General features: G+C 41.6%; 1 protein-coding gene across 1 annotated transcript in view; it reads right to left on the reverse strand.

The window, feature by feature from the left end:
* The window catches only part of TTI1 (TELO2 interacting protein 1), a 52,650-nt gene that overhangs the window by 28,516 nt on the left and 8,280 nt on the right, over positions 1-15,854 (reverse strand). The gene's annotated exons all lie outside the window — the stretch shown is intronic.

Here is a 15,854-nt window from a genome sequence, read left to right on the forward strand (position 1 = left end):
AGGGAAGTAGATGGGCAGTTACAACACAGTCTGTTAAGAATTAGGATAGGCCCATGCTTACAGCCCTAAGTGAATGCGGAAGACCCATGTGTCATAACCCTGGGGAAGTCAGGATGGGATTCACAGGAAGATGCTTGAGCCAAGAGTTGAGGAAGGAATGAAAAAAAAAAATCTGTGGGCTAGTCTAAGGAGTTTGGATTTTAACCTGTCATCATAATGGAGAACCACTGAAAGTTTGTGTGTGTAACTTGAGGCATAACATACACAGAGTACAATACTCTAGTCTTAATGTACAGCTCAGTGTATGTTTATGTATGTAGAGACCCATGTAACCACTACCCAAAACAAGATATAGAATATTTCCAGCACCCCAGAAAGCTCCCATTTCCCATTTCCCCTGCCCAGAGCTACCACTATTCTGACTTCTATCACTATGGATTAGTTTTGCCTATTCTTGTCACAGCGAGGTTTTAAGGAGGGGGTGATATGATCAACTTCATGCAGTGAAAAGATGCCCTGGCAGCCAGCAGTAATATGGGAGAAGAATCAGAATTAGGTGAGACTGAACACAAAAGCAAAATGAAAGAGTGGCCAGAGAAAAGGAAAAACCAGGAGTGCACATGATCACAGAAGTCATGGGAGAAAGAGACTCAAGCAGGATGGAAAGATGGACGGCAGGCAGGCAGGCAGGCAATGAAAGGAGACAGGTTTAAGAGTAAGCGGAGGGAGCTGAGCAACTTAATATGAGAGTCTCTTTTCTCTGTGAGGAGAAATTCAAAGTCATGGGCTGACAGTGAATGAGAAGGAGGGTAAGCAGAAGGCTTGAGGAGAGAAAAAAAAGTCTCAAATATTCCCTTTGGGGAAGCAGAGCATGCTGGGAAGACATAAAAGTGTGGCCTAAGGGTACTGAGGACTGAGCTGAAACTGGAGACCGTAAATGCGTAGAACTGTAAAATGCTGGCATTGGACAAAAGCTTAGAGACCATCTAGTCTGGTGGTGTCTCTCTCACTCTTTATTTACTTATATATTTTTTGGGTCTACTTGCTGGGGGGTTCTGAACAGATGATGACAAGAAAGTGTCTCTGCTGCCTCTCCCCATCGCAATCCTGTGAACTCTATTGAGCCCCAGTGACTAGGACTGACAGGCAAGTGATGCTTAGCGGCCGTGGGCAAGACCTGCTCAGCTCAGAGAGCTGGTGCTGAACTGTCCCCCTGGGTCAGGAGAGGGCTCCAAGGCAACAATCAGGCTTTAATACCCTGGAGAGAGCATGGTCCACAGAGCTCCATGGACCCCTGCGAGGAAGGGTGATGCTGGTCTCTGTGAGGCTTCTTGGGAGTATATCTTCCGGTCTCTGTGACCCCCCAAGAAGCCAGGGGAGGGAAGAAGCTGATATATTCCCTATCCCAGGCTAGGAAAATGCCAGATGTGGATGCCAGAAAGCTTGGCCAGGGACTACAGACATCTCATTGGCACCGGCTCACAGACTGATGACCCAGAGGCTGTTCTGCCATTCCCTGCCTGAAACATGGGTAGTTGAAATAGTAGAAGAAAAGGAAGATAACCACTTAATGGGATCTGTCAGAAGTAGGAAAAGGAAATAATAGCACCCTGAGGTGGTGAATCTCAGATTAACTGAACCACTAAAGGAGACAGACAAAAATTTGAAAAATAGTAAGACCAAAAAGGAAGTTCAATTACAAGACAAAAGATATTCCTTAGAGTTTCCAAAACATGATTTTACACACTTACACACACACACACACACACACCGCAATTGATGTGGGAAGTAAAAAAGATGGCTAATTGCTGAGACCCAATTAGTGGCCAGGAAGATCAAGCAGTTATCTTAAAACTCTGAGCAGAAATACGTAGAGATGAAAATTGTGAGACCTAGAGAACAGATCTGGGAGAACTAACATGTAAATAGCTGGGAATTCTGGAAGGGAACAAAGGAACAGATGGAGGAGCTAAAACAAACAAATAATAGAAACATTTCTCTGAGCTACAAAAAAAAAAAAAAGATTTATATGGAGACGGAAAAGACAGAAGGATAAACACCTAGTCACATTCTGGTAAAATTCCTGTACACTAAAAAATAAAGAGAAAATAATATATGCTTTCAGGAGGAAACAACAAATAGCATGGGCTTTGAATTTCTCATTTATATCAATGGATACTAGAAGACAGTAGAACTGCAAATGAAGGATTGTGCCCCTCCCTCACCCCCATAAACAGGCAAGATATTCACCAGGGAAGGTGAAAGAACAATATGTAAGGATTGAGGGAGGATTATCACCTGTATACCGACAGAGGAAGAGACCTAAAATGGGAAGATGAATGAAAAAGGGAATATTGCTCAAAACCTTTTTTTCTTTTGGCATGGGAAACTTTCTTCAAATAAAATGTTTAAATGGAAGCTCAGCATGTAAAACAGATAAAATCAGAGGGTCTAGTTAAAGCAGGGTGAAGGCAATGGCCTGGGCTCTGCATCGCTCCTATTCATCTCAGGAGTTTCAAGAAGATAACCTTGGGTGCCCTGAATTATGTTCTTGGATTATATGACAAAAACTGTAAAAGAGCTACTGGAGTGGGAACACACAATATGTTTAAAACTACTGCTCTTTCTCCTGTATTCTCTTTATGATTGATGGTCCTCACCTGAGCTAGAAACCTTAGGCTTTCTGCTTTCTTAATTACACTACTCCCTTAAGTTTCATCAATTCTACCCCTTCAACATCCTTCAAATCTCTTGATGATCATCATTTATTTAATGTTGGACTGACCATAGTGGTTTCCTCTCTGGCTCCCTGCCTTGTGTGCCTCTCCTTCTTGAGCCCACATTTCATGATGACATGTAAGTAATCATTCTAAACAAAAATCTGATCACCTTTCTCCATGCTTAAAATTCTTCAACTGCTCTCCGTAGCCTGCCAAAAGTAGAACCACTTATTTACCATGGCACACAGGTCTCTACCTATCTCACTGACTCCATCTCTATTGCTTCACCCATTAAATTTGAAACTGTAACCATGTAAAATTATAAAACTTGCAATTTCCCACACATTTGCCTCCTTTGTTCTAACACTGTAAGCACCGTTATTATAGTAGAGCATGCTGTATTATTCTCTATATGTCTGTCTTACCTAGTTTAGACTGGACAAACCTATACCTACAGCCTAGAAGGAAATCTGGCACCTGACAAGCATTCAAGAAGAACTGTACGTATTCTGCGCTCAAACAGGAGATATTAGGAAGTGGCAGGCCAATATTCCTGTTGACAACTAGAAAAAATGCCAGATAAATTCCAAAAATCATTTCTTAAAGCATCAAATAGTTGTGGGAGCAACATGATGGACTAATGCTCTAGTTGAGGGAGATGTTCGGAGTCAGTCAATAATCAGGAGCTACTCCCCTCCGCCCCCCGCCCCCCACGGTGCATTTGCTGATCCTGGACATGAGCTCAGGATTATGGCGTGGCTCAGTGGAGGGACAAAACTGCAGTCTTCAGGGATCTCAAAATACATGACTTCTAGGGGAAAGCTGGGGGAGAAATGACTGAGAAACGTTAAAACAAATGAAAGAGATCAACCCACAGATTCAAGAAGCTCAGCAAACCTCAAGTTGATAATACAATGAGAAAGAAATACACACAGCTACCTCACAGTCAAAATGCTGAAAACCAAAAATAAAGAGAAAACTCTTAAAAGTAATGGAGCAATAAATCAACAGACAACTTCTCAACAGAAATAATAAAATCCAAAAGACAATAGAATGACATCTTTAAAGTGCTGAAATAACTACAAACCTTGAGTTTTATATCCTATAAAACATCGTTCAAAACTGAAAAAGATGTTTTAGACAAAAACGTAGTGAATTCTTGTTATCAGGTCCACACTAAAGGAAAAGTTAAGGGAGAAAATGAGCCTAAAGAGAAATATGGATATGTAGGAGGGAATGAAGAACAATATAATAGATCAATATAAGAGAATATTTACTGTATGAAACAGTAATTATTATGTCTTTTGTAATATATCTATTTATATAAAAGCCTAAGTGACCTGCCAACCATCTAGTAGCTATGATGTGCACTGACCACCAGGGGGCAGATGCTCAACGCAGGAGCTGCCGAGTGACAGCAACTTTGCAGAGCGCCCTCTCACACTCCAGGACTCCTTGGGGGGATGTCAGACTGCCGGTTTTGGCCCAATCCCTGCAGGCCAGGCCAAGGGATCCCACTGGTGCATGAATCTGTGCACTGGGATACAAGTGTGTGTGTGTGTTTGTGTGTGTGTATACATATATATATCTATCTATCTCCCAAATGCAAGACAATAATGCACAAAAGGGGTATGGGGAGTATATAAGAAATTAAGCCTATTAAGAATCTAGCAGTATCAGGAAGTGGTAAAATAATTTGTATTAGACTATAACGTGTCAGAAATGCATGATAAAATCTATAGAATAAGCTCCGAAAAAAACCAAACCTGTAAAATATATGCCTAGCAACTTCAGAGATCAGTAAAAATGAGTTAAACAAATATTATTAATTTATCCCCATCAAAAACGGTAAAAAAAACACAAACCACCAAAAAACCAAACAGAAGCAAAACTAGTGGGTCAAACAGAAAACAAGTAGTAAGATGGTAGGCAGGAACTCTAACGAAACAGTGATATTACACTTGATCTTAGCCAAAAGGCCGAGAGGCGATGAAACAGTGATATTAATTCAATTTCTCCACAGAGGCACTACTGAATTGACATTTGAGGATGGATAATTATTTGTTGGTGGAGGGTTGTCCTATCCATTGGCCTCTGTCCCTCCAGGGGCGACATCCAAAAATGTCTCCAGACACTGCCAAATGTCCTATGGAGGGTAAAAGTCACCCCTGGATGAGAATCATTGGTGTAGAGCAAGCATGTCAAACTCAAAGGCTAACACAGGCCAAATAAACAAGGTTTAAGTTTATGTGGGCCGCAAAAAAAACCCAAAAGCTTCAATTTTCATAGAAACGTAGGTTTATTTCGATAGAGACATGCTGAATACAAAGGGCTGAAATAAATGAGTAATTGTTAACATAATATAATAGAACATTTTAATAAAAATTAATATTTTTTCTTGAACATTAACTTACCAGATACTGAATAACTGCACAAATTAATAAGTGTAAAGCAAATAAACCTATTTTTCTTGTTCTCCAGAAAGAGAAATATTTCCTGTTGTGCACACCAAACAAGTCAGTCCAAGACTAATGACGTATCAATAGGCTGCTAAAATATTTGCTGCTAGTATTAGTGGAGAGAAATTAGTGATGCGCCTGCACGTAAGGGAAATGAATGCAACAGGATTATAGTAATCAGTCATTAGTGAACGTTGTAGTTCATTATTAACAATTATGCATAACAGGATATTGTAAAAATTAAGCTACGAAATTTTTATTAAAACGTTTCTTACATACTGTTATATTGCCTAGGCCGCAAAAATATTCATTGTGGGCCACATGTGGCCTGTGGGCTGCGAGTTAGACATGCTTGGTGTAGAGTCAACATAACTCCAATCAAAACCCCAGCAGGATTTTTGTACAAAATAACCAGGTGATTCTCAAATTTATATGGGAATGCAAAGCATCTAAAATAGCAATGGCAATCTTGAAAAAAAAAAAAAAAGAATTAAATTGGTAAGCTGTGGTAGTGTAAGTTCTGATACCATCTGATTTCAAGATTTACTGTAAAGGTATACAATAATTAAAGACAGTATAGTGCAGCTGTGGGCAAACTACGGTCCGCGGGCCGAATCCGGCCCGTTTGAAATGAATAAAACTAAAAAAAAAAAAAAAAGACCGTACCCTTTTATGTAATGATGTTTACTTTGAATTTATATTAGTTCACACAAACACTCCCATCCATGCTTTTGTTCTGGCTCTCGGGTCCAGTTTAAGAACCCATTGTGGCCCTCGAGTCAAAAAGTTTGCCCACCCCTGGTATAGTGTGTTATTGGCATAAAGAAAGACAGACAGATTAGCTGAACAGAAAAGGGTCCAGAAATAGCCCCCAAATATAAACTAGAGTCCATATATTCACGTATCTGATGCAGATGATCCTAAAATGAACTGGGGGAAAATAATGGTCTTTTAAATTAAAGGTGCTGTGTCACTTGGCTGTCCACATGAAAAAATATATTATGTCTTGATTTCATCTCACACCAAATTTAAATGTAAAATATAAAACAATAAAGCTTTCCAAAGAAAACAGAAAAAATATCTTTGTGATCTTGGAGTAGGCAAAGATTTTTTAAACAGGATACAGAAAAGTGCTGACCCTTAAAAAAAAAAAAAGGATAAATTTGACTACATTAAAATTAAGAACTTGTGTTCATCAAAAGACACCAAGAGAGGGAAAAGACCCATACAGAGAGGCAAGATATTTCCTAGATTTCTGACAAAACATTCATATTTATAATTTAAAATATTTTTTTAAAATATATAATATTTAAAAATAAATCATTACGAAAAAGGGCATCCAGTGCTTTCTTCCCCTTCTCTTAAAAACCTCCCACCACCCCCAACACACACACACACACAGACACACACACACACACACACACACACACAAAACCAAACAGAAAAAGAAAGAAGAAAAAGTCCAACATGGAAAAGGACTTGAACCAACCTATCACAAAAGAGGATATTCAAAATGGCAAATAAACATACGAAAGACATTCAACATCATTAGTTGGAAAACACAATTTAAAACCACAATAAAATACCATTATATACCTGCCAGAAGGGCTAAGCAAAAAAAAAAAAAAAAAAAAAAAAAAGGGGGGGGGGGGTGGGCGGATAAAAAGAAAAAGAAAATACACCCAGAACGCTCATTCAGTACTGGTAGGAGGGTATCTGTTCTTCTAAAGGAACATATGTAAGCTCTATCTATGATCTAGTAATTCCAGTTACTCACATATACCCAACAGAAATGCATGCATACATGTATCAAAAGATATGTCCTGGAATACACTACCCACAACTACCCAAATGCTAATCTATGATGGATAAATTGTGGATGTAGTAGATAAATTGTGGTATATTTTCTCAATGGAACACTATACAGATGAAGATTTACCACAACCGAAAATCTTCAAAAGAACGGATTACAGGCTCGGAAATATATAAAAGAGATTTCTGTGAGGAAGACAGTATAACAAATTGCTACTTTGACATGACTATAAAAGGCAATCATATACCTTTATGGGATGGCCATGAAATCACACTTGTGTGACAATATGTCAATTACAGAAGGTATTGTTTAGAGATTTAAAGCCTTAGGAGTCCTAGACTCTATTCCTATAAAATACAGCTCTGATTATTCAAAGTGGTACTGCAAAGTTTGATGCTGATATAACTGACAGCAACAGGGGCAGTCTGGCCCAGAAAGTGATAGTGAGATGAGGCATTCAGAATAAGCTGATTCTCCAGGAGAGCAGAGAAAACAAACCAGAATTCAACTGTGACAGAAGAAACAAAGCCTGAACACACAGTTCTTAATTGCTGGTGGCCATCGAAACCTTTCCTAGTTTAGTGTTCTAGTGTGGTCGTGGAAAGTAGTCCCAGGAGAGGTGAGGGAATCATAGAGCATGAGTGAAACCATTCCCCCTGGCGGCCTTATCCCCTCCTCCCCTCTTTCTGCCTCTTCACAGGGATTGGCTATGTAAGATCCCTGAGCCACGGTGCTGGTGGGGAAGACAAATGGGGCAATGTGTACAGATTGCTATCTTTACAGGCGCTTAGAGGATAGCATGGTAGATCACAAGATACTTATTATATCATACAATCAAGACGTTTAAAAGGGAGGGGAAAAAAGAATTTGGACAAGAGAATCTGTGTTGGGGTTGGGAGACTAAACACTCAGGGCTATATGGGAAGACTGCTCAAGGTAAAATACCTGTCAGAAGCAAAGGCCAGAAGGAAGAAAAGTCCTAGCACCTAATAAGCCAAAGAGACAAACAGAGGTGCCATCATGGCAAATGAGCCACAACTCACCCAGGAGTGATGGCTGATCACTTGCTCTGGGCCTTTGCTCAAATGTGAATTCTGAGCAAAACCTTCTCTGATCACCCTTATTTAAAACGGCAACCTACCCTCACTCCTCCCCACTCTGACACTTCCTATCTCCTTTCCCTGCCCTTAAAATTTTCTCCATAGCACTTAATACCATCCGTCAAAACAGATGATCTACCAATTTATTTATTGTCTCGTCCCTCACTAGAATACAAGGCTCTATGAAAGCAGTGATGTTTGACAGGTCTGTTTATTGCTTCTGGCACATAGCAGGTATTCCGTAAATGCTTGTTGAACCAATAGCCATAGTTTAAGGTCTGATTCTCTCATTGGTAGAGCTTTAATATCAGCTATGTCTGAACCAGATTCTGGGTAAAAATATTCTGCACTCTTTTTCTGCTGGATTGAGTTATTCCCATAGGTAGTTGATCTGATCCACTATGGGAAGATCTTACTAGATGCATTCTCAGAGGGGCAATAGCTCTAGATTTTGGCTATACCCAGCCCACTCCTAGGCTGTATCCAGGACAGGGAGGGAATGAGTATAAGAAAACGAATCTGATGATCTGGGTTCTAGTCCTCACTCTTTTAGTGCCTGGCTGTGTGATTTTTATCAATTTCAGTTTCTCCATCTTAAAATAAACTTGATGGAGAAGTTGATCTCCAAACCTTCTAGCTTTGATTAACTAGCATATGGATGGGAAGGCTGGGTTTAGATCTCAGAGACAGGAGTTCAGATATGAGAATCTCCAATATAAGTTCTTGCGTAGAAGGAAGAAAATTAATACTTGTTGAAAACACCCAACATATGCCATGCAATGTACATAAAATCTTATGTATTTTTTACACACGTAATTTTTTTGTATGTAAATTCCTCATCCACAAATTGAGTAACACAAGACTCAGGGAGGCTAAGTGATGCCCATAAGCACACAATAAGCAGTGTCAGACCTGGAATTCAATTCAAGCCTGTGTGATGTCAAAGGCTGTGTGCACTCTTTCCACAATACCAGAAGTTCCCACTCCAACTGTTTATCAGAATCAAGGCGGAACAACGTACAGATTCCTGAGCCTTACACCAGATCTCCTGAATCAGAATCTATACTGGGGCTGAGGGTGAGGGTGGTGGTGGTGGCTGGCAAGTATGTTTGGGAATCTATTTTAAAAGTAAAGGTCAATCTGATGATCAACCAGGTGTGTGAAGTCTGCACTGTATACATTCTACACATACTGGGTGTCTTCAAAGAACAGAAGTGATGACAGAGGTACTTGTGCAATAATCCATCTGGCAGTAGTGCTCATTGTACACTGGAGGACTACTGCCTTGGGTTAAAATGATTGGCTTATTTGTGTGCCTCTCCAACAGGATGGTATGCTTTTTTAGTGTTGCAGCTTTACTATGGTTTTCCCAGCATCTGGTGTAATGCCTGCCAAGCAGTTCCGACTCACTGTTTGTTTAATAAATGAGTGAAAGCTAGATAAACATTAAATCTCTAGCATACCCTGAAGTTTTGTAGCTTCTTACCCATCCTTCCTTCTACCTAGAAATACTTCCTTAGCATACACTACATGCCATACACTGTGCTAAGCTCTTGAAGAGGGAACGAAGACACAAAGTTAACTGGAGGGTCTAGCCCTGCCATGGGGGAGGGGATGTACTGCAGAACATTAAGTACATGCCTGGCTGATGCGGCTCATTGGTTGAGCACAGACCTATGAATCAGGAGGTCATGGTTCGATTCCCAGCCAGGGCACAGGCCCAGGTTGTGGGCTCGATCCCCAGTGAGGGGTGTGCAGGAGGCAGCTGATTGATGATGTTTCTCTTTCATTGATGTTTCTGTCTCTCTCTCCCTTCCTTTCTCTCTAAAAATCAATAAAAACATATTTAAAAAATAACAACCATAAGTACACAAAACAGAAGGTGGAAGAGGGGAATCAAGGAGCCTTCCCATAAATCCTTCCACAAATTACTCCAGACTCACTTAGTACTTTGTTTATAGATGTTCTCTACAGAACACCTGTGAAACAGTGCCCCGTGTTAGACTAATAATATGTGTGAAGCAAAAACGGGTAAGACTGAAAGTATAGGTGATCACAAGTATAGGTGATGACTTCAACTTTCTTCTCTCAACAATGAGACAGAAAATCAGCAAGGATAACAACTCAATACTATCAACATTTACGGGATACTTCAACCCACAACAGCAGAATACATATTCTTTTCAAGTGCCCACAGAACATATATCAAGATAGATCATATTCTGGACCATAAAACATACCTCAACAAATTTAAAAGAATTAAAATCATACCGAGTATGTTCTCTAACCATAATGGAATCAAATGAGAAATCACTACCAGGGAGATAACAGGAAAATGTCCAAACACTTGGAAACAAAATAATACATGTCTAAATAATACATGAATCAAAAAGGAAATCTCAAGGAAATAAAAACAACAACATAGAAACCAATGACAATGAAAATACAACATATCAAAATTTGTGGGGCACAACTATACCCAGGGGGAGAGGGAAATTTATAGTACTAAATACATATATTATAAGAGGGGAAAGGTCTTAAATCAGTAATCTAAACTTTCACCTCAAGAACCTGGAAGAAGGAGAAACCAAGATGGCGGCATAGGTAAACACTGGAGTTTGCTGCCTCGAACAACCACTTCAAAAATACAACTAAAAGACGGAACGGACATCATCCAGAACCACAGGAAAGCTGGCTGAGTGGAAGTTCTCCAACTAGGAGGAAAGAGTAAAACATACCGAGACTCAGAGGAGGCGCAGTGCTGAAGTAAAATACTAAGGTGCGGAGTGCATGCGGAGCGGGCTGGCGGCTGAGGGTGTGGTTGTTGTTTTCAATCGGGAGGGAGTCTCAGACTTTGAGCTCCAGCTCCAGGCGAGTCTCTAGGGACCCAGACTCATACGGGAGAATCGGGACTGTCTGGCATCGCTCAGAACCCTAGGGCAGCTTTCTCCCTGTGGGGCTTGCAGCAATTACTGGGACACTGAGAAGCAGAGCCTCTGAGGGCAAGACTGAGAACAGCCATAATTGCTAACCCTGCCCTGTTGATTCCGTGGGACCCGCCCCGCCCAAGCCCTGCAGGGATACTTTTGCTGGATAGCCTCAGGCAAAGGCTAGATTAGCACCTCCCTAGAGATCCAGGAGCCAGGAAGCCCAGAGGTCAGAGTGGGACCATCCAGTTTGCAGCTCTGTGGAACCGTAAAAGACACACTCAGGGGGAAGACTCAGTGAGCACCAAAGGCCCATTGAAGCAAGTCTAGCCCCAGAGGAGTGTCTCCAGCACAGAAGTTCTCCCACTGCAGACACAGCTGATTCTCACAGCCAATTGGCCTGGAGGTCAATTCCTCACAGTGATAACTACAATAATCAAGGCTTAATTACAACAAGACTGTGCACAAAGCCCACAAGGGGGTGCACCAAGAGTGTCTACCTCAGGTAATTGGGACACTTAGCACAGAAAGGAACTCTATCGACACAGCGAAGCATAAAAAATGCCGAGACAAAGAAACAGGACACAAACAACAGAATTGGAGGAAAGCAAACTGCTGGATATAGAGTTCAAAACCACACTTTTAAGGTCTTTAAAGAACTGTCTAGAAACCGCTGATAAACTTAATAAGGCCCTCGAAAAGACTGGTGAGACCGCCGATAAATGTAGTGAGATCTTCAAGAAGACTGGTGAGACCGCCGATAAATGTAGTGAGATCCTCAAGAAATCTAATGAGATCCTCGATGTTGTGATAAAGGACCAACTAGAAATTAAGCATACACTGACTGAAATAAAGAACATTATAGACTCCCAACAACAGACCAGAGGATCGCAAGAATCAAGTCAAAGATTTGAAATACGAAGAAGCAAAAAACACCCAACCGGAAAAGCAAAATGAAAAAAGAATCCAAACATACGAAGATAGTGCAAGGAGCCTCTGGGACAGCTTCAAGCGTACCAACATCCGAATTATAGGGGTGCCAGAAGAAGAGAGAAAGCAAGATATTGAAAACCTATTTGAAGAAATAATGACAGAAAACTTCCCCTACCTGGTCAAAGAAATAGACTTCCAAGTCCAGGAAGCACAGAGAACCCCAAACAAAAGGAATCCAAAGAGGACCACACCAAGACACATCATAATTAAAATGCCAAGAGCAAAAGACAAAGAGAGAATCCTAAAAGCAGCAAGAGAAAGAAAATAAGTTACCTACAAGGGAGTACCCATACGACTGTCAGCTGATTTCTCAACAGAAACTTTGCAGGCCAGAAGGGGATGGCAAGAAATATTCAAAGTGATGAATACCAAGAACCTACAACCAAGACTACTTTATCCAGCAAAACTATCATTCAAAAGTGAAGGCCAGATAAAGAGCTTCACAGATAAGAACAAGCTAAAGGAGTTCATCACCACCAAACCAGTATTATATGAAATGCTGAAAGGTATTCTTTAAGAAGAGGAAGAAAAAGAAAAAGGTAAAGATACAAATTATGAGCAACAAATACACATCTATTAACAAGTGAATCTAAAAATCAAGGGAATAAATAATGTGATGAACAGTATGAACTGGTGATTGTAATAGAATCAGGGACATAGAAAGGGAATGGACTATTCTTGGGGGCGGGGGGAAAGGGGTGTGGGGTGAGGGAAGAGATTGGACAATAATTGTGCACCTATGGATGAGGACAGTGGGTAGGGAGTGAGGGCAGAGGGTGGGGCAGGAACTGGGAGGAGGGGAGTTATGGTGGGAAAAAAGAGTAACTAATGTAATAATCTGAACAATAAAGATTTAATTAAAAAAAAAAAAGAACCTGGAAGAAAACAAGCAAGATAAAACCAAAGCAAGCAAAAGAAAGTGATAAAAATCAAAACAGAAATCAATGAAATTGAAAACAGAAAACAATAGATGAAAACTCAATGATATGAGGAACAGCATCGCCACAAGCAGCCCACTCCCATTCAAGGAGCAGTTGCTGCCTGAGCAGCCTCCCCAAGTCCGAGGGGCAGCAGCCACACGAGCAGATCACCCACGTCTGAGGAGCAGCAGCTCTGCGCAGTCCACAGTGGTCCCAGCAGCAGACACACGCAACCTGCACCTGTCCGACGAGCAGCAGCTGCGTGAGCGGCCTGCCCCCATCTGAGGAGCAGCAGACAAACGTGCAGCTCGCTCGCACCAGAAGAGAAGCAGCCACGCAAGCAGCTCATCCCCTATCTGAGGAGCAGCAGCCAGGAGAGCAGACAGCCCCTGTACGAGAAGCAGCAGCCGCACGTGCAGCTTGCCCCTGTATGAGGAGTAGCAGTCACACGAACAGATAGACCGACCACATCTGAGGAATGGCAGCCCTGTGCAGCCCACACTGGTCCAAGGAGCAGCAGCCTCATGCAGCCTGCACCTGTCTGACGAGCAACAGCTGGGTGAGCATCCCGCCCCCATCCGAGGAGAAGCAGCCACACGTGCAGCTCACTCCCGCCCAAGGAGCAGTAGCCACGCAAGCAGCCCATCCCCCATCTGAGGAGCAGCAGCTGCACGAACAGCCCGCACCTGTACGAGGAGCAGCAGCCCTGTAAGCAACCTGCCCCTGTCCATAAAGCGGCAGCCTCACGAGCAGCCTGCCCCATCTGAGGAACAGCAGCAGTGTGCATCCAGCCCGATCCAAGGAGCAGCAGCCACGTGAGCAGTCCACACCCAACTGAGGAGCAGAAGCCACACGAACAGCCTGCTCCTCTCCAAGGAGCAGCAGCTGCGCTCAGCCCACCCCCACCTGAAGAGCAGCAGCCTCATGATCAGCCCACCCCTGTCCAAGGAACAGCAGTGGGGTGAGCAGCCTCACCTACCAGCCAGAGGAGACAACACTGCTGCAAACAGCACCCACCAGAGGAGCCACTGCCAACTGAGGAGCAGCCACTACTGCGACCACTTGAGGGGAAACTGCAGCCTGAGGAACAACTACCACTCAAGGAGCGGCCCCTGCACAACTCGACATCTAGATCAGCTGGTGAGACCAAAAATGGGTAGACAAAAAAAAAACCCCAAAGGAAAGAAAAGGATGAATAGCCAGAAAAGTGGCTAAGTGAAACAGTGGCATGCAATATGTCAGAAAAAGAATTCAGAATAAGGGAGTGTATAAACCGGATGGAGGAAAAAATCAACAACTTCTGCAAGAATCAAGAAGAAATGAAGAGTGATATAGCTGCAATAAAAAACACCATGGAAAGTTTCAAAAGTAGACTAGGAGAAGCGGAGGACCGGATTAGCGAATTAGAAGACAGGGAAGCAAAACACACCAAAACTGAACTGCAATTGGAGAAAAAATTAAAAGACAGGAGGAGAGCTTAAGGGAGCTATGGAACAACATGAAACGAAGCACCATACAAATGTGCCAGAACAACAGGAAGAGGAACAAGGATTAGAAAACCTATTTGAAGAAATGTTGTCCGAAAACTTCCCTGCTGTGGGGAAGAAAAAAGTCACACAAGCACAGAGAGTCCCAAACAAGATGAACCCGAAAAGACCCACACCAAGACACATCATATTACGATGGCAAATGTTCAGGACAAAGAGAGAATCTTAAAGGCTGCAAGAGAGAGATGGAAAGTTACATACAAGGGATCTCCCATTAGATTATCAAATGATTTCTCAACAGAAACACATCAGGTCAGAAAGAATGGACGGAAATTTACAAAGTGATGCAAAGCAAGGGACTGAATCCAAGAATACTCTATCCGGCAAGGCTATTATTCAAAATTGAAGGGGAAATAAGAAGCTTAAAGACAAAAGAAGGCTAAGGGAGTTTATCACCACCAAGTCAGCAATGCAAGAAATGCTAAAGGGACTGGTGTAAAAAGAAGAACTAAAAAGCCCAGAAAGAACACAGGAACAAAAAATACAAATGGCTACAAACAAGTACCTTTCAATAATAACTTTAAACATAAATGGACTAAATGCTCCAATCAAAAGACATCGAGTGGCTGAATGAATAAAAAAACATGACCCATACATTTGCTATCTACAAGAGACCCACCTCAGAAGAAGGGACTCACACAGACTGAAAGTGAAGGGATGGAAAAATATCTTTCAGGCAAATGGAAATGAAAAAAAAAGCTGGGGTAGCAATACTTATATCTGACAAAATAGACCTCAAAGTGAAGGCCATAACAAGAGATAAGGAAGGCCACTTCATAGTATTAAAGGGATCGATACAACAAGAGGATATAACCCTGATAAACATATGTGCACCCAATGTAGGAGCACCCAAATACATAAAAAACTCCTGGAAGATATCAAGGGAGAGATCGACAACAATACAATCATAGTAGGGGACTTTAATACAGCACTGACATCACTGGATAAATCCTCTAGACAAAAAAATCAGCAAAGAAACAGCAATCCTAAATGACTCACTAGATCAGATGGACTTAATTGACATCTTCAGAACATTTCACCTCAAATCCGCAGAATATACGTTCTTCTCAAGTGCACATGGACATTTTCAAAAATAGACCACATATTGGGTCACAAGCAAAGTCTCCCCAAATTCAAGAAGATTGAAATCATACCAAGAATCTTCTCAGACCACAATGGCATAATATTAGAAATAAACTACAATAAAAACAATCCAAAACACTCAAACATTTGGAAGCTGAATAGCGTGTTATTAAATATTGATTCGGTTACAAATGCGATCAAAGAAATTAAAAACATCCTGGAAACTAATGATAATGAAAACACAACAATCCAAAACCTATGGGACACAATGAAAGCAGTCCTGAGAGGGAAG

This window comes from Myotis daubentonii, chromosome 8 (assembly GCF_963259705.1).
Source record: "Myotis daubentonii chromosome 8, mMyoDau2.1, whole genome shotgun sequence".
Taxonomy (NCBI): Eukaryota; Metazoa; Chordata; class Mammalia; order Chiroptera; family Vespertilionidae; genus Myotis; species Myotis daubentonii.